This window comes from Leiobunum rupestre, chromosome 7 (genome assembly GCF_980474605.1).
Source record: "Leiobunum rupestre chromosome 7, qqLeiRupe1.1.hap1, whole genome shotgun sequence".
In the NCBI taxonomy this organism is placed as follows: Eukaryota; Metazoa; Arthropoda; class Arachnida; order Opiliones; family Sclerosomatidae; genus Leiobunum; species Leiobunum rupestre.
This window is the reverse complement of record NC_143390.1, coordinates 42,294,269-42,317,614: the sequence shown is the minus strand read 5'-3', so window position 1 is coordinate 42,317,614 and position 23,346 is coordinate 42,294,269. Positions and strand designations below refer to the sequence as shown.

General features: G+C 36.3%; 1 protein-coding gene across 2 annotated transcripts in view; it reads left to right on the top strand.

The window, feature by feature from the left end:
- Positions 1–23,346, top strand: part of LOC149936359 (uncharacterized) — a 75,549-nt gene that overhangs the window by 5,605 nt on the left and 46,598 nt on the right. The gene's annotated exons all lie outside the window — the stretch shown is intronic.

Below are 23,346 nucleotides of genomic sequence, written 5' to 3'. Positions count from 1 at the left end.
AACTGATGTCGATTGAACACGTTTATAAATTACATACAAATAGAAGTAACTATAGTCAAGAGTTGTAAGATGAGGTAGATGTTCAAATGCTCTTGACAATACATAATATTATATGAATTTGAATATTTAGTTATTTACACTTCTGAAAACGAACTTCAGCTATTTAGATTTTTACGTGAAACCAGAACGTTTAACTGGACCAAAATGCTATCGGTTTTGGCACACGCAGTTGGATGCATCCATCCATCCACACTCCACTCCCCTTTGGTTTCCGGTTGCAACTCCATAAATTTCCGCTAGGGGTCTTATCTCTTCTTATTAAATTAACCCTCGGCTTTCATTAGAAGGAATCTATGGCGGGGGAGTCCAATGGGTGACACAAGCCGTCCTTTTTAGTAACGACGCGTTAAACTGTTACTTCGTAAGAAATCGTCTGGTGCTCTCGTTTCCGTCCGACCCCCGAGATGGCGCTGAAGTACTTTCTTCAAGGAGGGTACGTTATAACGGTTAGTGACAACTAAAATTCGATTTGGAAATTGTATCCTATTGAAGTTGCCAGTTTCACTTGTCAGGGCTATTATACGCTCGTTGTCGCGAGTGACGACTTTAATGGCATTCTGAACCTCGGAACTTGGAAAAACCGCGAGTCGCTCGCGCGCCGCCTGGTGTGACAAACGAGCGTATCCGCCCATCCCCGCTGAGTCCCTTCGATTCAATGCCGGAAATGCGCCAATGGATTTCGCCTTACGACTTTTTGGAGACAGTCACCGTTAAGCGCCAAACCTATAAATATATAGGTCAGCGACGTATACCGTCAACCATGGTTTGGGCATCGGCGACTTCACCCGCTCGCCTCCTTTCGATTCTGTGGCACTTTTAAGGTTTGGCAGCTACAGTCCACCAGAAGAACGGCTGCGTCCGATGATCCTAATTGCCCGTCTGGCCCGATCCGAGGGCCTTCCATCTTTGATCCGAATCCAATCTCGGTCCCTTGTTTATCGCGGTTGTTTTGGAACAGTCCCGCTCTTTGTCCGCTGGAAGTGACGCCCTGCCTCCGAAGAACAGATCGCTAGACGCTACTTTACAGATAAGAGATAATCTCTATAAAATTTATACCGTCGGTGATGAAAGATGTTGAGTTAGGAGAGGGCGCCTTCTGGATATTCTACTTGGCGAAGAGTGTCGCGCCGTTCGTTAAGTAGTGGATGATCCACAAATATTTCAACACGGGTGCGATATGTCAAGTCGGAGAATTTATTCCATCCCTCCCACGCAGGCTCTGAAATAAGGGCCTTATTTTATTGGTCAGAATGCCAGTTTATGTATTGCTTTGACCAGTTAAATTATTCGAAACCCCGAGGTCACCGATTCATGTTTCATCGGGTTTTTAATTCGGTGTTTGTTCGTAGGCATACGTCGCGATTAAGACCCGTTTTAAAACAGCCGATGCAGTGTTCCGAAGTGGAAAATTCCAGGTGGACAAGACAAAAGTGTGGAAAGTAGTGGACAAAAGTGAATTTAGTGGCCAATAATTTTACCAAAGGAAATTATATATATTTTAAAGAAATTTCAGATTTGGGCTACTTAAGGCAAATACATATATGAATAGGAATGGTCAGATTCTGATTAACACTAGAATAGTCTGTTAATTTTAATGGAATAATTAATTCCAACATTGTAAGTTCAGTGTAAACTAAGGCATTTTTACAAAAAACTTCTTAAAAATTTAATTGCAATTACTTTTTTAATCTTTGAAATTGAATTCTTCTTTATTAGCCACTGTTTTCCACTTTTTGAGAACTTTCTCTTGAAACTTTTTGAAGGTAATTTTACTCTAGATCTATGACAAATTGTATGATTATAATTTATTTCTTTGTAAGTTGGCTAATTTTTTCAACATTGCAATAACCTCTTTACTGAAATATAAGAGGTTTATTTAAATGGATTAACTTCTGATAAAAGTAAAATATAAGATAAAATTTTTGGCCTTAAAATGGTCAGGGAAAATCTCTTAAAATGGTCAGGGAATAGTCAGGGTATTTAAATCTGAAAATTTCGTGGCAACCCTGTTCAAAATGTGTCCAAACCTTCTGCTCTTCAGAAGCCTGTAGGAACGGGTGAGAGATTTCCCGAAATCGCTACTCACAATAACTACATGGTGATAGAGAATGGAGGATATGTTGACAATGGCGACCATAGATATAAGAAATGTATATAAAGGTCTAGATAAATTTCGGGGTGTCTAAGCCTAACATAAAATACGGAATTGACACCTAGCCGACACCGTGGAAGGCACGTGACCAAGACGCGAGCTCTCTTTGCATTTTAGTACTAAGTGCTTGACCTTTCCGTAGTCTTTAGACACCATCTGTTGGTGACTTTTAGTATAATTTTTAAGCAGGACACAATGGCTCTCGCGACGATAGCACGAGCTTTCTTACCGATAGATAGCGCCTTATAAGGATAGCCTGCAGAAATTACGCGTTTCTGCTAGCTGTCACCTCAGTATTTACTCCCTTTGAAATATTTTATCTAGACCCTATATACGTTTCCTATATGATGGTGACGGACATGTTTTGGCGTGAAACAAATTCGGGCTAAAATAAAATACGAAAAAGAGTGCGTCGTAAATCCGCGTTTATTTTGGTCGATTTCGCAAACCACAATTAAAAAATTCGTTATTTTTCATTTCCAGTATTGTTAGCTTACTATAGCGCAAACAACTGTAGCTCAAATTAGCCAAATTGGCACATCACGACGAAATGCTGATAAACGGCAAACTTTAAAACGCTTTTCTGGATTCAGGCCAAATATCGTAAAAAAAATTGAAAAGCGAATTTGGAAAAACAATAGAAGTTAAGTGTCCGAGGTTATCAACGGGAATGTTGAGGCTTCCACCGTACTTCGTGGGCCTTTTATCAAAACATTCCTAACTTCTCGATAAAACTGAACCTCTCTTTAACCGCTTATTAGCATTAGGAATACGGTATTTCGAAATCCGTTGAATTTTTATTGGCGTTTTCGGTGGCCGAAGGGTTTTTCTCACGACTTCCAGTCTCGAGGGTGAGAAGGGCCGCATCACGCTCTCCACTTTTGGCATCTGCAGCCGTGATCAAGTATCCCTCGGCGGATTATCCTTCTTAAGTAGGACACCAACTCGGCTCTACCGTGGCTGCTCAAATCTGCCTAACGTCTATCTCGCGCGGCCTCAACGGGATCGCCTTCCTGGAACCATTGCTCCATACTCCAAGTTGAACCCCCGCGTTACTTCACCCGCCAGTTTAGTCTAACGCCGTTTGCCGCGGACTTTACCTTTAACTTGATAATTTATTGAACTGTCTGCTTACGTCGATCCTACGTAAGTTCGCTTCTATGGAATGATGGAAAGCCTTGGGTGGCTGCTTCAATAGGTATAGATGGTAAAAAAGCACGTTCTCTCTGTTTTCGGTGTTGGGAGTGAGCGCTATTCGGTAGCCATTGCGTGTGCCCCTTTGACCCCGCCCTTATTTTATTACGAAATTTCGATCAGGTGGGAAGCATTCAAGTGCCAGTCGTCCCCTTTAACGCGAGAAGCTTACGATGCCTATCTAGTAAATCGATATTTAATAAAGAGGTTAACAGCACGCTTTATCATTTAAATCGGGATAACCGATGTATTGGAGTTTTTAAACACCAATGATGACACTAAACTGACGAACTAGTAAGAAGTCATAATATATTAATTAAAATAACAAACCTTTATTAATTAAAACATATTAATAATGAATACTGTACAAGATGGTATGACAGAATATAATGACACGATAATAAACGCTATAAGCGGATATATATATATACTAAATGTTAAATGTAAATAAGATATTATTTTTAATTATTGCTAATCTTGTTTCCTATTTTTTAACCAGATATATATATATATATATATATATATATAATATATCCGCTTATAGCGTTTATTATCGTGTCATTATATTCTGTCATATAATGTTTTGTGAAATCATAGTTAAAAATCGCGTGATTTCCAAATAAATTTTCCGTCAAATTATTTTATTATCAAATTAACTTCTTAAATCGTACTCTTCAATGAATTATATGTAAATGTTTTAAAACCGTTTCTATAACAATTCCAATTTACAGCACAACGTACAAGGAAGCGAAACAACGAGAAGTGGTAAATAAATTTAGCGATACAAACGAACTGTTTAAATCTTCGGTTTCCCCTTCCATAAAAACTTGTTGAGGTTAACGGTAATAGTTAGTGTAGGGAGCTGTTGGCTCGAGCGCGTGGCATGCAGGGCTTGCCACCACCCTCCTACGCATTGTAACCCGGCCACCTGAATTAATGGCTTCAAAAGTCGCTTGACGACTTAGGACTAAGGTGGTGCCTTGGGTATTAGCCTAGCTGATTATATCAATGAAACGGGAAGTAAAATGCTTAAAATATGTTCCTTTTTTTTCCCGGGAGCATGCGAATGTATATATTTCAATCAAATAACATAAGCAATATAGAAAGATCTCCGAGAAATTTATTTTACGCATTTCTGGTAAATTTTGGCGTATTATACAAAATAGTGTTGTAAATCGGAAAATGACAGGTTTTTTTTTCAGGAAAATTTTCCGTATTTTTCTGAAAAAAATAAAAAAAAGTTTTCATTCCATGCTTAGTTTGCAAATTTAAATAAAGCGGAATATTCGCCAATTTTTTCGTTTTTAGTGTATTACTCGGAGATCTATTTGATCCGAGATTCGCGTTTTTTGTTTGCTCTAAGACCTATTAGTACGAGTTATTAGTAAGTTTTTTAATTTCTTCAAATTTGTTTAGGATTTAGCTATATTATCCCTTTTAATTATGGACTAATCTACTTTTTCGCGTATTTTATCATCCTTCGCACAGTCCATAGGTGGTTTCTTCTAACTTAACTCATTTTTTCGAATCTAAACGTAATACTAAACCTCTAGACTAGTTTAAACTGATTAACCATGTAACACTATTAATGTTTTGTAGTATGTTTACTGATATTAGACATTTTATATCGATAAAAAGTTTAAAACATTAAAAACCCTTAAAATGTAATTTGTTTTAATTTTTTATTTTTCCGATTTGTGGAATATTTTCTGGAAATTTTTTCACATTTTATTTTTCCGAAAAATTAACAACATGAATACAAAATATACACGTATAATAGATATTTATGTAACCTGTTTTATTAAGATTTCCGATGGCCTCCGCACGGTGCGCCGTCAACGTTTCCTTAAAACGGTCAATTTAGCTCTAGTGCAACCATTGTTAAATCGACGTTCTAAATGGCTGTCATATTGCTCGATTAAAGTACATTGCAGACGTTTCGCCAAATTAACTTGTCAATGCGGTAGAAATAAAGCTTGAAACCTCTATGGGTCTTTGTTTCACTTACCTATCTACTAGTTGAAAATCCAAAACAGACACTTTGTATAAAGACCCATTCACACTAGCCAACATTTTTGTTCTACTGTTGGTGAGCGTTGTGTAAGCGTTGCATTTTCGTTCACACGCATTACGAAAAGTTTCTGAGATTTCGGGCGTTAACCGAGGAACAAAAGTACTCGTAATTCTGCAAAATATATCTTATATAGTCCCTATTACAAAATATTTCAATTTATATTAAACTTTAATTCGTTAGCACTTTTGCCTCGCAGCAAGAGGAGCCGTGTTCGATCCCAGCTTGTGGCACTGGGTGAAAACTCTGAACGACTCCTTCCGCGTTGAGTTTGCAAGTTTGTCTGTTAAATGGGTTTCATTGCGAGTACTTCAGTTTACTCTTTTCATAAAAACTTGCGGAGGTTTTAAAGCAATATTTAGTGAAGGGAGGCTAGTGGTTATCTCTGTGGCAGGGCTAGCCACAACCCTCGGCTAAAATTCCCCGGTATCGGTGTTACAGGGTGACCACAGTTCCTATATTTCCTATTTTTTCCTATAATTTAACGTCCTTCCTTTTTTCTCCTATAATTAAATTTCCTATAATACCCTATATTTTAACTCAAAAGTCTGAAGAAATTAAAATAGGTGCTATTTTACCCTTGAAAGTCTTTAAAACGTCCTAGTTTTTAAAGATGCTTATTTCCAACACTGCAAGGCCCCCAGAGGTCCTATAATTCCTATAAAATCCTATATTTTCAAAAATGTCCTATACCATCCTATATTTTTAGCAAAATCCCCGAAAAGTCCTATAAACTCCTATAATTTTGATATTTTGCCCATTTCAAATCCAACCACGCAGTGAAATTGCTAGATTTAGCTATAGGATAAATTCCTTTACAAAGTCGTTCTAGTCTATACTTTTGTTATTGTTAACATGGTTAGCTACAAGTATATTTTTGTGATAAAATGGTTAAATCATTTCTATTTTTTAAGTGAAAATCAAAGATTTATTTATCTAAATATAGATTTTGTTTTTAAATGCATAAAGTTAGTAAATTAAATAGCATATATAGTCCTATAAAATCCTATAATTTTGTAAAAATAGTCCTATAAAGTCCTATATTTTTAGAAATATAATCCTATTTGTCCTATAAAAAATTGAAGATTTGAGTGGGGGCCCTGACACTGTTCGCCGATAGTTTTCGACTATTTATATCGGTTATCAACTTTAAAACAACGGTTTTCTCTTACTGTATAATGAATTTTATCCAATTTTTATCCCAAATTTCTTCCTATATTTTCCTTTATTTCACTGATAACCTATAATTCCTTTAAAGGATTTTAAAATATTCTGTGGTCACCCTGGTGTTAAAAGGACCTCGGTTCTGATGAAATGCAGGCTATAAACATAAATTATTATAATAATAGGCTTATTTAAGTTTTTCAAAAATATTTTTGCAAAAATGTTGGCTCCGGTGAGTAAACCAAAAATCAACGTGATGAGTGTTTATTTTTTGTTGGCCAAGAACCACCCTTTTTCGGACACATGTTTTAGTTTCAAATATTCGAATATAATATTTTTCGTACACATCCTTTTGATTGAATAAAACTAAATGGTAATATTATTCTCATCCACCTTTATTAATGTAAAAATTGACGTATTGTGTAGTAGTAGATTTGTGTTCAAGAATTAACGGTTTAGCTCTCGAAATCTCACGACCCTTTCGTGGAGCGTGCACGAACTCTTACCTGATGTGAATAGGGCTTAAGACCGCATTTTTTCTCAATAATTCTTTTAACGGTCGTACGAGTAGGAAAAGCGTTATTAGATTGGCATCCACCAAATGTTCTTGGCTGCACGCGAGCCGAAATGGGGTCATGGAAATGATCGCCCTCCCATCACTTAATCATGGCGTAGGTAACCCCCCCCCTTCCTGCCACCCCGCCTAGATTACGTACTTTCTCTTTCTAATATAATCGGATATCAGCCCGAGTACCACCTCTGGAGCTTGGATCGACAGAGAAACATACGAGTTTCACTTGACCCTTATTAATCTCACCCCCTCTCCCCCATATTATATCAAGATTGACCTTTTCTTGAAAGCAGTATGGCGTTGTACCGTTCTTAACGGTTTTTTAAAATTAATTTATAACCGACCGTCAAACCCAAATGGTGCTTGCTTGTAGCGAGATAATCATTATTTTGTCATTTAATTAGCACACTCTATGGCCGATTAACCTTAATTTTAGCGTTTCAAGGATAGAATATTAATACTTTGATTTATTGCGTTATTTTCTTTGTAATATTTCGTTGTACAGGGTGTTACAATTCGCACGATCATTAAAATGGTTTAAAAACTATAATTGGTCAAATTTTGAAATTATCAGCCTTTAGCCGGCATTGAATTTAGAAAATTCACTAATTTTAATGAAATTTTAAAGTTTTAAATCTTCATCAAACCATAAAGGTGTTTTTTCATTAGAAAATGACATTTTTCTTAGCTTGTAAAATTTCACATTTACTTGAGACTTCAATAAAGCTAATTTGTTGGTCCAAAATTTTTGGGTCCAACTTGTTTCAGACCGGAGTTCGTAAAACCCGTTGCATTTTCGTTCTAGATTTAAATAGCCTCTATCACTACACGATGTGAATTTACATTAATTTAAGTATTAAATTTCAATATTTATAGTTGATTTTGTTCAAACATAAGTATTGTACGAAAATTATTCAGAATAGCTTGATTTAAACTGATTTAAATGAAAATGTAGAAAAGTATACAATGCAAACTAAATTAAATTTAGTAATTAAAATTAATTTAAATTTTAGTTTACATAAAATTTGCATAAGCGCTTTACTTAAATTATTAATTTAAATTTTTAAGAAAAAGAGACATAAAACTTAATTCAATTTAAATTAAAAATCAATTACCTGCAATAAAAATCAGATTTAAATCAAAAATCAAAATAATCAACAATTTAAATATTCGATCATATAAATGTCGGTTGTTCAAAACTTGTTCAACAAAAGTGTTTGTGTGCCACAACACGTTGTGTAAATGTTTTTTTTTTTCATTCGCACGCAGAAACTCGTTTCAGGCCACCAAAGTTTCGCAGATATGTTGGCTCGTGTTAATAATCCTTTATATAATAATAATAATAATAATAATAATAATAATCAGCTAGGCTAATATTAAAATCTGTACACTACATTTAATTTCACAGATAACGAACATTTTCCCGAGTCTCAAATACTAACGCGACCATAGAAGTTATAAAATAATTTTAAATAATAAGTAACTTTTCCCTTCGCACAATTGTAAGACTTATAGCTATTATGAATAAACAAAATTCAGAATGGAGAAATTTGTAGAGCTATTTTTAACAGTTTACAAATTTACGATAATATTTAAAGCTGTCTAAATATTTTATTATCACTCTATTAGTATTTGCTAATAGACAACCGTGAAATCGAGATGTTTACTAGTTATTGAATTTTATCCGAGACTAAGAATGTAGCAATAAGAGGGTCTGCTTAGCCTACGATAGTGGTACCGAGTAACGTTCATTTCGATCGTAGGCGCCGATAATTGAATCTCTTTAGGCGGAATCCCCTTCAGATAGCGCGGCGCTCTGTCAATAACGTCCAAATTTCCGTTCGATCACGATTGATTCACGTCCTGCCACAGATTGGACTATGCAAACACGCGTTATAAGGGCATTGCAACTTCGAGACTGAGTTGAATGTCCGATAATATAAGTAGAAGCGACTTTATAATCTGGTATTAAAAACCTTCAATGGGAAAAACTCGTAATACGAGATGATTTGGACGAGCGAACTCGGGACGTCTAGACTTCGCGTGGAGAAAATGACAGGAGTCGCATAGTTAAATAGTTCTAACGCGTTACCTTGATGCCAGTCAGAATGCTGACTAACAAAAGGGTCTTTTTACTGCGTCACTACTCTAGCTGGGAAAACACCATTTCAGTAATACTGTTTGATACACTATCTACTATCAGAAAATATAAATGCTTAGTTTTTCTCCTTCGCATATAACCTTGTAGAGGTTAACGGTTATAGTAAGTGTAGAGAGCTGTTGGTTCGCGGGGCATGAAGGGCTTGCCACCACCCTCCTACGCAATTTAACCCAGCCACCTGAATTAAAGGCAATAAATGTCGCTAGATGGCGTGAGCATCGGGTGGTACCAAGGGTAGCAGCCTCGTTTATTCCCATTCGACCGAAATCCCATTCGACCGAAAGAATTTTAAAATGTAGCCCAGTTGGCGGGGTGATTTGGTATTTTATTTATAAGGTATGTACTATCGAAGATCCATGTTTAGGTTAGGTTAGGTTAGGTTAGGTTAGAGTTGGTTAAGTTTACTATTTCAGTTTTGGTTCAGTTACTTTTCTTGACTAGGTGAAGATAAAAATATAATTCATGCTCATTCCATTTTATTTTCAAATAAATGCATAGTACAAAGATATTAAAATGGCATAGCTAAATTCATAGCTACTGCATTTAGTAGGGAGAATGGGACACATAAAAGCGTTCGGTCGAATGGGACACCTCAAAAACCGCCTTCGGTCGAATGGGATTTCGGTCGAATGGGACTAAAGCATTTCCCTGGCTGATTGTTATTATTCATTCCTTTTCAATCGTTTCTAAAATAAACCAATTTGATAGTATCTGCTTTTGAAAAATTGCCGTAGATGGCGCTACATTAAATTGAGTAGTATCATAACACGCGGAAGAAGTTCCGGTATCGTCCCCATTTTTAGTCAGCGTTAGAGAGACTCCTTACATTTTCTCCACTTTTTTGTTGTTGAAACGTAACCGTTTGATGTATAGGCTTTTTCGTAGCTCTGATATCGAAGACCCCATTTATTATTAGGGATGATGAAAGTTCTTTGTCGGTTAATAATTGATGGATTGAGCCCTTGCAAAAAAAAAACCGATCCTGTAGTGAAAGCACGCGCTCAAATAGAGCTGATAAATTTCACTACATTATTAATATGTCATTGTTCAACATTCGTGGTAGCCTTATCAAGAATATTTGAAATAAACTACTTTTAAAAATTAAAATAAAATGTCAAAATCTCATTTTTATATTTGTCGTTGTTTAACATTCATTATAATCTGATCAAGATTATTTGAAATTTGACGTTTAAAAACGTAAATAAAATATCCCATTTTATTTATTAGCAGTTATTAAAAGATAAATATTTGACCGCTGTCTAGGCGTTCTCTGTACACGTTTTGCCTAAAGCTTAATCTCTCTAAAATATATATATTTATTTACTTCATACACTCATATAATTTTGTTTCATAGTCACAATACAGGGCATTACTTTACTTTTAATCCATTTTTCGCTTTGCTCAACCTTGCATACATATTACAAATCAACTAAAGATTAATGAGTATTATTAAAAGTCTCACGTGACCAGAACGAAGTTTTAGTTTTAGTTTCACTTTTGATTTGGTATAAATGCAGGGTGACCAGGAATATGCCTCGAAATTTTTTTTATAGCGAATAAGGAAATTTTCAAGCGAATTAAAGGAAAATATAGGAAAGCCATAAGCAGAAAAAGGATTATTATCGAAAAACAGTAAGATATAGGATGAAGAAGGGTACACGACGACGGAATATTTTCGGGTTATATAATACATGAGAATAGGAAGGTATTGAAAATATCGGAAATGTGGTCACCTTGTAAATTTTTTAGAAATGTAATCATTTCGGTAAGAAAATCTACAAACATTTTAGAATAATTTTTAGTTAATTAAAAATACTAATTATTAAAAAAACCATTGGTTTTTTTTTTAAAAATCACTTGGTAACCCTGCCACAATACACTAAAAACCTAGATACTTCTGGAATTTGAATTTTTTTTTCTAATACTCTGGTAATTTTAAGAACCAATTAAAAAGCCAAGGAAATTAATTTTGGTGGCAAATGGAAAACGTTTACTAAAATATAAGTGAAATATTATTAAAGTTTTTATTAAAAAAGTGGGAAAATATGGAAAATTGACAGCGATTGTTTCCAGTAATCGTATCCCCAGTTTTTTAAAACAATTGTTGCTAATATCAGTTGTCATTGACGGAATTTTTTAGTATCATCTTTCCAGAAATAAAATAAAAAAATATATGCCACTTTTAGCACTCTCGCTTCGCGACTTACGGTCGTTTTATAATTTTAAAGCGATATTTAAAAAACATGAAAATCTCTGCATTGTTGTCCAGCTAAAATCTGAGTTTTTAATTTCCTCCCCCGCGCCTCATTCGCGGGGAGAGAACAACAATGACTTGAAACCTTTTAAGCGAGGACAAAGTGGCTCATAATCGTAGACGACCTTGATCTCTCCTTCCCATTAGCGACACAATGGAAAATTTTTATTCATTTTTTTCGAAGATCGCTTCGGCGCGATATCAAATATCGAAAGGCCCTCAAATATGTTGTACTTGTGATGGGCATTTTTGAAAATTTTGTGATAACTCTCACTCCATATCATTCCGTTTCTAAAATTTTAAACTCAAACTCGCTCACACTCCAAACACTTTCTTTGAAAAATCTAATTTCCTCTTACTCCCCTCTCACTTAAATGCATAGCTTGGAAACTCATCTCCTTTCCATTGAAAGCTTAGAGCATCTCACCTCTTCTCAATTGCTCTCACTGATCTCACGATGAGAGAAGAATGCCTTTCAATGGTACGTGCTACATTGTTCCCGTACCTTTTAAACTGTTGCGTTTTCCATAAGCGTATCAATTGTTACTCTATAGTAATAAACGCTATTTTAAATTTACAAAACAATTTAATCTCTTCAGTAAGGTCATCAGTGCTATAATGTATTCCATAAGTATGCCACTATATTTTACACGCATAATTTTCACTGAGTATAGGCCTTTCTAAAATATAACATTGGCCTTATTGTTTTGAAGTTGATAACATTGCCCGTTCTAGTCAATTCTAATTGTATATTTAGGCCGTGGATATGTTATGAATCACCGATGTAAAAAATATTTTCAATGCGTTAGATAGTAATGAAAGTCATGATTTAAATATCCATTTGCGACTTTTGAGGATAAATTTTAGCAAAATTATTCAAATGTAAGTAATTTTGTAATAAAAAAAACTTATATTTGGAATTATTTTCAGAATTAAACTGAATATTTATTTAAATTAGCATTAAAAGCTCTGAAGATATAGCGAGGGATAAAAATGGGAATTTCCAAGTCAAATTAAATTTTCGCCAAAGGGAAATTTTAGATATCAAATGTGAAAGCCCTGGTAAAATATTTCCGTAGCTTTATATGTGTGGAACAATATTACATTTTTCTATGTGTCTCATTTGGATTGGGATCAACGCTAAAAATTGTCTCAACATAGTAATTCTCCCTAAGTATAAAAAAATATGCTTGATATTACCATAATGGAGAAAATTGTAAATATAAATTTTCCCTTTATATTTGATCAAGTATGTATTTATTTATATTTAGGCTATAAGTCGCTCGATGACTAATACCAAAGCTAATAAATATTTGTTGTTCACTCGAAGATCTATTTGGTCCGAGTTTCGCGTATTTTTGTTCGCTCGAAGACCTATCGGTACGAGCTATTAGTAAGTTTTTAAATTTCTTCAAATTAGTTTAGGGTTTAGATTTATTATCCCTTTTCATAATGGACTAATCTACTTATTCGCTAATTATATAATCCTTTACATTGCAGTCCATAGGTGGTTCCTTTTAACTTAATAAATATTTAAATTTGAAGTATAAATAAGTTATTCTTAATTTTATATATACTTCAAAAGTTCGAAAAATTTACGGTTTACGGGCTTTTTGATCGGAAATTGCCATGATGAAGCGAATTGAGGCTTCCTGTGTTTATTATTTCAAACGGATTCCCAATTTCCCAGAAACATCGTTAAATTCAATTTGCCCACGTAATTATATCTTTTTTTTAATTTAGGTGGTTTTTTTTTGTGAGTAGCACCATGGTAGCACGCGCCCCTGTCGTAAATGTTTACCGTTCCAAAGCGTAATTTAATGTCCTCTAGACAATGGTCTCTTTGTGTATTTTTAAGCAGATACGGAGCCAGGCTCGTTTCGGTGTCCGCTCTTTCGGCTGGCTTTGCCTATTGCGCCGCCAGGGAACTATATTGATCGAGTCGAGCGCGGGGGTGTCTGTGAGTCAGAATGTCAGCATATCGATTGGGTGATTATGGGGTTTTCCCTCCCCCTCAGTCCCTTAAATACCCCGGCCCTCCATCCGATACCCCCCATCTCCCACGGTCCCAATTCTTATAATATTGGGGGCTCGGACCTTCAACTCTCATTTGTTTTAACATTAGTTACAATAACCAAGCTGCCACGAAGCGTGCATCGAAGTAGTTAATTTACTGTGACTTTTATTTTATTCTAAAACGCCATGATTTTTTTTTAATATTTGTAACCTGACAACTGTCGTTAATTTAAAAAAAAAGTATTTGGCAAATATGACATTAACTTCAACTTTTTAAGTAGTGTTGTTAATTTTCCGGAAAAATTACAGAAAATTTTCCAAAAATCGGAAAAATAAAATAGAAACATAAATTACTTTTTAAGGGTTTTTAATGTTTTAATCTTTTTATCGATATAAAATGTCTAATAACAGTAAACATACTACCAAACATTAATAGTGTTACATTGTTAATCAGTTTAAACTAGTCTAGAGGTTTAGTTTTACTTTCAGATTCGAAAAAATGAGGCGAAAATGCCGCTTTATTTAAATTTGCACACAATATATTAGAATAATCTTGGAATGAAAACTTTTTTTTCGGAAAAATACGGAAAATTTTCCGGAAAAAAGGTGTCGGTCATGTTCCGACTTACAAAACCAATTTTAAATTTGATGTTAAGAATTTAGAATATGGTTATTCTCGGCGATTATCTTCTTAAAATTTGTTTCTGAAGATTTTAGGAACACATTATTGTGTTTGCTGAATATTTATAATCCTAAATTTTTAGTTCTCCATTTTCCTATTTTTGGCTAGGTTTTCCATAGTATATATTTAAGGAATTTTAAGTAGATTTTTCAAGATTTTTCATTTTTATTTCTGACGACTGTCATATACCCCATTATAACTTTATCGTGACGTGATCTTCAGGGTGACCACACCTCCTATATTGGTTGTATACCATTGAACCGAATCCCATTGAACCGAAAAGTATTTTCGTTTATAGCCCAACATGGCGGGATTCAGTTGAATGTCAAATTTAAATCTGGTTCGTTTTCACTTCGGGTAGGTTAGGTTGGGTTGGGTTAGTTCGGGTTGGGTTGGGTTGGGTTGGGTTGGGTTAGGTTAGATATGGTAGGCAACTATTTCACGTCGGTTCTTATCAAGGTTATTTTCAAAAATTAAACCCGGAAAATATCAAATTTCAAGGGAAAAAGGTCTAAAAATACACGTCGGTACGAAATAATAAATATTGAAGACATAGTTGAGTCCAAATTAGATATACTATCGTCACGTAACCTACGATATATAAATATGTATCACTAACGGTATATTGAATGAAAACCGGTTTTCGGTCGATTGGAATTCGGTTGAATGGTACATTCGGACGAATGGGATTTCGGTCCAATGGTCTACAATCCCTATATTTTATAATTTTCCCCACGTTTTCAATGTGTTCCTATAATTTCTTATTTTTTACTTTTATTTGTGGGATATTTCAGGTTTCACCTGTTAAAATTATGTCTTGTAATATCAAAATTTACAAAGTTCGAAAGAGGCTTAGAAATATTAGGAATCTTTGCTCGTTTAACCAATAAGCCCAATTCCATTTAAAAACCATGAATTTTCACTTCATAAGTACTTTTTTTTACCCAAGTCACCACCTGAGGCCTAAGTCACCAAGCGACTTTTGAAGGCTTGAATTCAGGTGGCTGGGTTAGAATGCGTAGGAGGGTGGTGGCAAGCCCTGCATGCAACGCGAGCCAACAGCTCCCTACACTAACTATATATTACCGTTAACCTCGACAAGTTTTAGTGGAAGGGGAAACATATATTTCCCCGTACTTTTATTGGAATTTAGCCCAAATATTTTCCTTCATTTTTTCACAAAAGCTCTCGTATAAAATACTATAAATTGACTAAAAATTTACTATTTTTACGTTTTTTTTTGGGGTTTTCTGTGATTCCCCTGCATCTTATATTGGTCATGCCCTTATTTGGAACTATCCGTGTATCTAACCGAAATGAAACAGATCCATTTATTAGATTTGGTATTTACTTAGGATTTAAGAATTGTTAAATTGATTTATAGATTGTTATTTACTCTAATGCCTAGCTTTTGTGCCATGACCGGCAGCTGGACCATGAACCGCGTATAACCTTTACTACCAGGGACAATACTGTCTATCAATAGGGCCATGAGGAAGTCATTTCGACCGACAACATCCAAGCCATTTGTTGACATTTTATCCCGAATTTGCTATTAAATTACGCAGGTGTCGTAGACGCACGGTTCAGTCGTTTCTCAAATCGTCGCCATTAAAACAAAACCACGTAACTTGAGATACGTGGTTTTGTCAAAATTGACATATTTAGATTCCACACCCCAATTTACGTATATAACATTAAAAACATTAATAGGTTGCAATTGGATTTATTTTTTAAATCGAGGAAACATTTAAACGTATCTTTGATATTCACAACTTCTTTCGCGCAAAAGCACGTATCTCGCTTATTTTCAGCTCCTATCTCACTTCCTGACGCAAAACCACGTATCTCTAAAAATTCCCCTTTAGCAAAATATTTTTTATATTAAAATCCTCATAAATTCAATATTGAAACGACATTTTTTAACTATAAAATTAACTCGCGTGTAAAAACCTAACAAAAAGGCCACCGAAAAGATACGTGGTTTTGTTTTAACGGCGACGAAATGTTTAAATTAAATTTGACATTGAATAGATTTTGTATCCTCTTTACATCGTAGTTTCTGGCACAGGTGTTAAAATAGGATGTTATTGTCCTTATTTTTTTCCGGTTCTATATTTAAACATTCCTCGTGACGGCGTCGTCACCACAGGAACAACATCGCCCCCCCCCCTTCACAGACATCACAACGCGGATAGTAACCATCTCCCACTTCCGCCAAACAACCGGCGACAGGGAAAATGCTATATTTGTACGATGTCGATTGCTGTCTACTTTACCGAGACGGAAAATTGACGAATTCAGTGTGAGCTGTTATAAAAAACCAAATAAATATAACCAAAAGAAAATAAATATCCCTTACAATAGAAGTATCAGCCTCCCTATCCTGCTAATTTTATTTCATTAAAACATTTTACCTTTTAAATAATGCGGTTGAAATTCATTATATGGTAACTTTCTAAAACCTCCCTATCTTTTGCTAATTTTATTCCATTAAAACATTTTACCTTTTAAATAATGCGGTTGAAATTCATTATATGGTAACTTCCTAAAACTATTACAGGGTTGCCACGCGTCAGGGAAATCAGGGAAAAGTCAGGGAATTTAAAAATGGGCCTAAAAAGTCAGGGATATGTCAGGGAATTTTAAGAATTGGTAAAAATACAGGGAAAAGTCAGGGAATTCAATTTTATCTGGGCACTTTTTGAAGGTAATTTAACTCTAGATGTACGACAAATTCCACGATTATCATTTATTTCCTGAAAGTTTGGCTAATTTTTTCAACATTGCAATAACCTTTTTACTGAAATATAAGGCCATCTAAATTTATTAACTTCTGATAAAAGTAAAATATAAAAGAAAAAATTTGGCCTTAATAAGTCAGGGAAAATCTCTTAAAATGGTCAGGGAAAACAGGGAATAGTCAGGGAATTTGAATCTGAAAATTTCGTGGCAACCCTGTATTATATATTCAGGAAATTGTGGTCTCTACATATTACATCGACATTGTAAATTAATGTCAATGAAAATCAAGTACCTTATGTAATTTGGTTTGCTTTTGAATTTTCATTGCTATATTAAACTTATAGATTTTGGTCAATTAATTGAATTACATTACGTAGAGTAATAATCATAATTTGTAACTCTGTTTAACATCTTAAGAGCGGTCGTTTTTCCTTCATTTATTATTAAAATTTTATATAATAATTTATTATTTAATAAATAATAAAATTCTTAAAAACTTTTATAATGGCTGCCATTTTTAATTTTTGGGCATCTAAAATTTAAAATTGACTATGTAGTGATTTTACCAAAATAAAACTATTGATAAAGTATAAAATGGTTTTATAAACGGGTTGAACATCTTGGGGCGTAGTTTTGTTTCATAGCTGAAGTTCTTCATTATTTTATTGAATTCTTTAATCTCCGTGGAGGCCAAATAAATGTTGCTATTTTCAAAGCAAGTTATTTTTATAATACTGGAATCTTTTCAACTATTACTAAAATATCAGTAAACCGCAATTAAAAAAGTTAGATCAATCGACATTTAAAAATTTTGGGCTAAATTTCAAAAGTCTTCGGAATTATTTTCCCCTGGGATTTTCTCAGATTTAAATAACGGTAGTGAATAAAACTAGCGCCATATATTTACCCTCGGCCTGTCGCCTTGACGATATAAGCGCGAAGTAGTCCCCCGTGTTACCATGCATGTACCCATCTGCGGGTGCGCTTTAAATACATAATTTGGGCGACCTTTTTAAAGGGGGGGGGGGCGGAATTTCGGAAACCTCCGGCGTAGTCTAGTTAAACAAGGGCTCTTGCACCGAATATGCCCCCACCCAGGGTTGCGCGGCGGCGAACACCGGCTGCATAATGGGGCGCGGATCGATTTTTCCGCCATGACAGTCTGAATCATAGGGTGCGCGCGGGCGGGCGAGGTTTCCCCCTCGCCAAGCGGCTTTCCCGCGCGGCTCGCTCACCGTCTGCGCTGCCCCTTTCGGCTCTCTTCTCTCGCTAGTCTCGCGACTGACCGTGCCACACCCGCCTGGACGCTTACTGGGAAAATAGGCCTCGTTATCACGGTCAAGTTCTTCGTTCGCGCGCCGTCCCACTTGGCCGAATATGAGCGCTGCTGGCCAGTAGCGGCCCTTTCGTTGCCCGAAAATGACCAGTTCCAGGGAGGACACGGATGCTGTTATCCCCTGCGTCAACCTGCCGGCCAACGTCTAAATCGCCCACCACGGTAAGACTCGTTTGTGTCTGTGTTACGATTGTCTCTCTCCTCCCCACTTCCACCCCCTTCATTATTGCTCTAATTTACCGTTCGTCTAACTACGCCCCGTTTCGATACTTAACTATTATACCTCAAAATGCGGTCGTGTTTATAGTTGTCAATTACTTTGACGGTTGTTTTTATTGATAAGTATATTGAAGAATCTACCGCGGTTTTTTACGTTTTTCGATATTTCCAATATTTATTTATAGCAAAAATAATTTAAAACTTTTATATCATTTCATATTTATGCTAAATTTACCTAATTTAAAATTTCTACCACCTGGTTTAACAGACGCTAGGGGCAACTGGCGCTAGTTACGTTATGAACAAGTCGTAGGGCGTGTTAGCAGACGACTTTTATCGTACCTAGATTTGGGGCCTAAACATATGGATACTAAATTTAATCTTAATAATTTATTATTTAGTATTATTAAATCATAGTACAGATACAATAGATAAATCAGCTAGTAATTAATTTAAACTAAAATAGCTATATGATTTATTTATATTGTATTGTTTTTATTATATTATAATTTAATTAGTACCCGATATTGTCAACTTTGAAATTGACCTTTAGTGGTAATTTGAAAATAATAGCCGTATATTTGTCCCTTAATGTTTTTCCCACTAATGGTTTTTTGTTGTTGTATGCTAGTTGTAAGCACACGTGTCCGCCATAATGGGAACTTCATGATTGTGTTTGCCATCGAAACTGACGCCGTGTATTGCTGAGTTATCCATGATGCGTCATAATAAAAAAAAATCGAAAACGCGTAGAAAGATAGATTTAGCCCTACTTATAAACGTAAAGGGATAACTACGCGTAGAAGACTGGTCGCCTCTACGCGTAGAAGAGTGTACGGTATAAATCTCTGAAGCTCTTTAATCAGTGAATTTAATTATCACTTCTAATATACGTGATCGGAAGTATTTTACCCGTTGTTCTACTGTTATCTTTGACATATTGTACGATAACAAGGTGACCCTTCAGATTATCTTATCTTTTACTTTAATTTATACGCCTATGCTTAGCTAATCTTATCAAGCTATTTGATTTAAACAAGTAAATATACGAGACAGATTTCGGTAGTTTGAAAAATCTGATCTACAAACGCCTGTAGAAGTGTTCGAACCGCGACACTCGGAAGTTCAGGGTGAAGAGCGCTACCGGGCGTTACCTGTCTGGTGTAGTTTGTAGATTGTTAAACAATCGACTCTCGAGTATATCCCGCGAATAATTTAAAGGATGTTCCAGCCCTTCATTATAGAAATGGTCTCTCAGCACGCGAAGTGAAAGGACTGAATGTAGCTTGATTAGAGCGATCTGGCGCGTTTGGGATGTTCGCTCGAGTGCTTTCCCCTTTCATTTCGAGGGAACTCCTTCATTTTTGGAGTGCCGGGCCAATCTCTTCTTGCCGTGATGATCTTTAGTTTCGGAGACCTTTTGATCCATCGTCATCTTTCGCGCGGATGGAGGCTAGGCCATCTCTCCGGCCGTAGAAAAAGCGGAGGGGATACGAGTCATTACTCCACCAAGCTGCTGTTTCGCCTACTTTTTTCGCCAGGCGGCGCCAGATATCAGCCTTATATTCCGCACGATCTCTCCAAACCTGACCTTCCCTTCTCCGCTTACCAAATATTATACAACGTATAAAAGACATTACTTATAACTTAAATTATAGGAACTTTAAACCAAAATGTTTAGGTAATCTTGTCTACTAGTTTATTTTTTTCTGTAACCATTTTATTTTTTCAAAAATGGCGGTAAGTGCTCCCTCATTAAAATCGAAGATCACTGGTCCCACATACGTCAAAGGACCGGTTACCATATTTTGGACGTCAAAGGACCGGTTACCATATTTTGGACGTCAAAGGACCGGTTACCATATTTTGGACGTCAAAGGACCGGTTACCATATTTTGGACGTCAAAGGACCGGTTACCATATTTTGGACGTCAAAGGACCGGTTACCATATTTTGGACGTCAAAGGACCGGTTACCATATTTTGGACGTCAAAGGACCGGTTACCATATTTTGGACGTCAAAGGACCGGTTACCATATTTTGGACGTCAAAGGACCGGTTACCATATTTTGGACGTCAAAGGACCGGTTACCATATTTTGGACGTCAAAGGACCGGTTACCATATTTTGGACGTCAAAGGACCGGTTACCATATTTTGGACGTCAAAGGACCGGTTACCATATTTTGGACGTCAAAGGACCGGTTACCATATTTTGGACGTCAAAGGACCGGTTACCATATTTTGGACGTCAAAGGACCGGTTACCATATTTTGGACGTCAAAGGACCGGTTACCATATTTTGGACGTCAAAGGACCGGTTACCATATTTTGGACGTCAAAGGACCGGTTACCATATTTTGGACGTCAAAGGACCGGTTACCATATTTTGGACGTCAAAGGACCGGTTACCATATTTTGGACGTCAAAGGACCGGTTACCATATTTTGGACGTCAAAGGACCGGTTACCATATTTTGGACGTCAAAGGACCGGTTACCATATTTTGGACGTCAAAGGACCGGTTACCATATTTTGGACGTCAAAGGACCGGTTACCATATTTTGGACGTCAAAGGACCGGTTACCATATTTTGGACGTCAAAGGACCGGTTACCATATTTTGGACGTCAAAGGACCGGTTACCATATTTTGGACGTCAAAGGACCGGTTACCATATTTTGGACGTCAAAGGACCGGTTACCATATTTTGGACGTCAAAGGACCGGTTACCATATTTTGGACGTCAAAGGACCGGTTACCATATTTTGGACGTCAAAGGACCGGTTACCATATTTTGGACGTCAAAGGACCGGTTACCATATTTTGGACGTCAAAGGACCGGTTACCATATTTTGGACGTCAAAGGACCGGTTACCATATTTTGGACGTCAAAGGACCGGTTACCATATTTTGGACGTCAAAGGACCGGTTACCATATTTTGGACGTCAAAGGACCGGTTACCATATTTTGGACGTCAAAGGACCGGTTACCATATTTTGGACGTCAAAGGACCGGTTACCATATTTTGGACGTCAAAGGACCGGTTACCATATTTTGGACGTCAAAGGACCGGTTACCATATTTTGGACGTCAAAGGACCGGTTACCATATTTTGAACGTCAAAGGACCGGTTACCATATTTTGAACGTCAAAGGACCGGTTACCATATTTTGAACGTCAAAGGACCGGTTACCATATTTTGAACGTCAAAGGACCGGTTACCATATTTTGAACGTCAAAGGACCGGTTACCATATTTTGAACGTCAAAGGACCGGTTACCATATTTTGAACGTCAAAGGACCGGTTACCATATTTTGGACGTCAAAGGACCGGTTACCATATTTTGGACGTCAAAGGACCTTTTACCAAATTATGGAAAAAAGTGGGATCGGGTCCCAAGAATCAGTTTTTTGTAATTTTAGACGCGAGTACTAAAAGAACTTGGCGTTTAATATACGGAATATTTCGTATTATTTAACCAATATTAAAATGGAAATATTATCTTAGAATGATATGCTGTCATTTTATTTGGAGCGTAGAACACATTTCGAAATTATTCCATTATACGTTACGACATTTATACGTTAGAACGATTATTCGTAACGCGTAGTATACCAATGGCAGAGCGGTTGTGTACATCCTCTGGAGAGCAGCGCCATTCAGGAGCGGCGGCGGCTATTTCCGCTTTTAGCGCTAAGGGAGGAAATGGACGAAAATGAACGAGCGAGATGCTCGGATCGATATCATTCTCCGCGCAGCCCGCGCTCTCCCTCCTTTTAAATTTTATCTTCCGGCCTGCGTGCTTCTCGAAGCTGCCCTATGTTTTTATCAGAGCTATTTTTCTCTTATTGATAAAAGGGGGCGCCCCGCTACAACGATTGTGGCCTATTCTAACCTACCGAATCTCCCCTCTGCCGCTCACTTTTTGTTTTATTGTTCTCTTCGACTAGTAGGATGCGACGCGTTGTACTGCTGCTTTTTTTCTTCCAAATCGATAACTCCGCTGATAAATTGTGGCGTTTCTAGCGTTTCCACAGCGGCGCTGGGGTAAATTAAACATTTGATTGTCCAATAACTCTCAGAGATATATAGGGGACTTAGTAGAAGGAAAGTGATGACGAGACATCGATCCCAGGTTCAGGTTTAGGTTCGGGATCGAGATCCGGGATTTAGGGGATGAAATGGGGGTAAAATCGTCGAAAAGTTAATGCATTTATGATATTTCTCGCGACGATTTGTTTTTTCGTATATCAACATATTGTGTCCAAGCCAACTTGTTCATTTATCTCCGCTTATCTCGAAAGATACTTGAACGTATATCTTATCGCGTTTTATCGTACGGAATAAGTTGAAATGATGTAAAAAGTGATAACCTGAGTGGGAGATAGCGCGCGTGCGCGGATTTCCTGGGGCGCGGATTACCCGGGAGGCGCGGTTAATTTGAATTTAAGAGTGTTTTGACGTTATGGAATATGGGACGCGGTTAACGTGCGCGGATTGGGGCGCGGTTAATTTGAATTTAAAACATGGATTTGAGTGTTTTGACGTCATGGAATATTCGTTGTTAAAGTAGAATGGAAACATTTTTAAACTTCATTTTAATATCATTATCACGTAAGTGGTACTTAAATATGCTTGACACTTGAACCTATCTCACGAGTATTTCTTTAAACGAATATTTTAAGTATGAGAAACGTATCGTTCTCAAGTATTGTAATT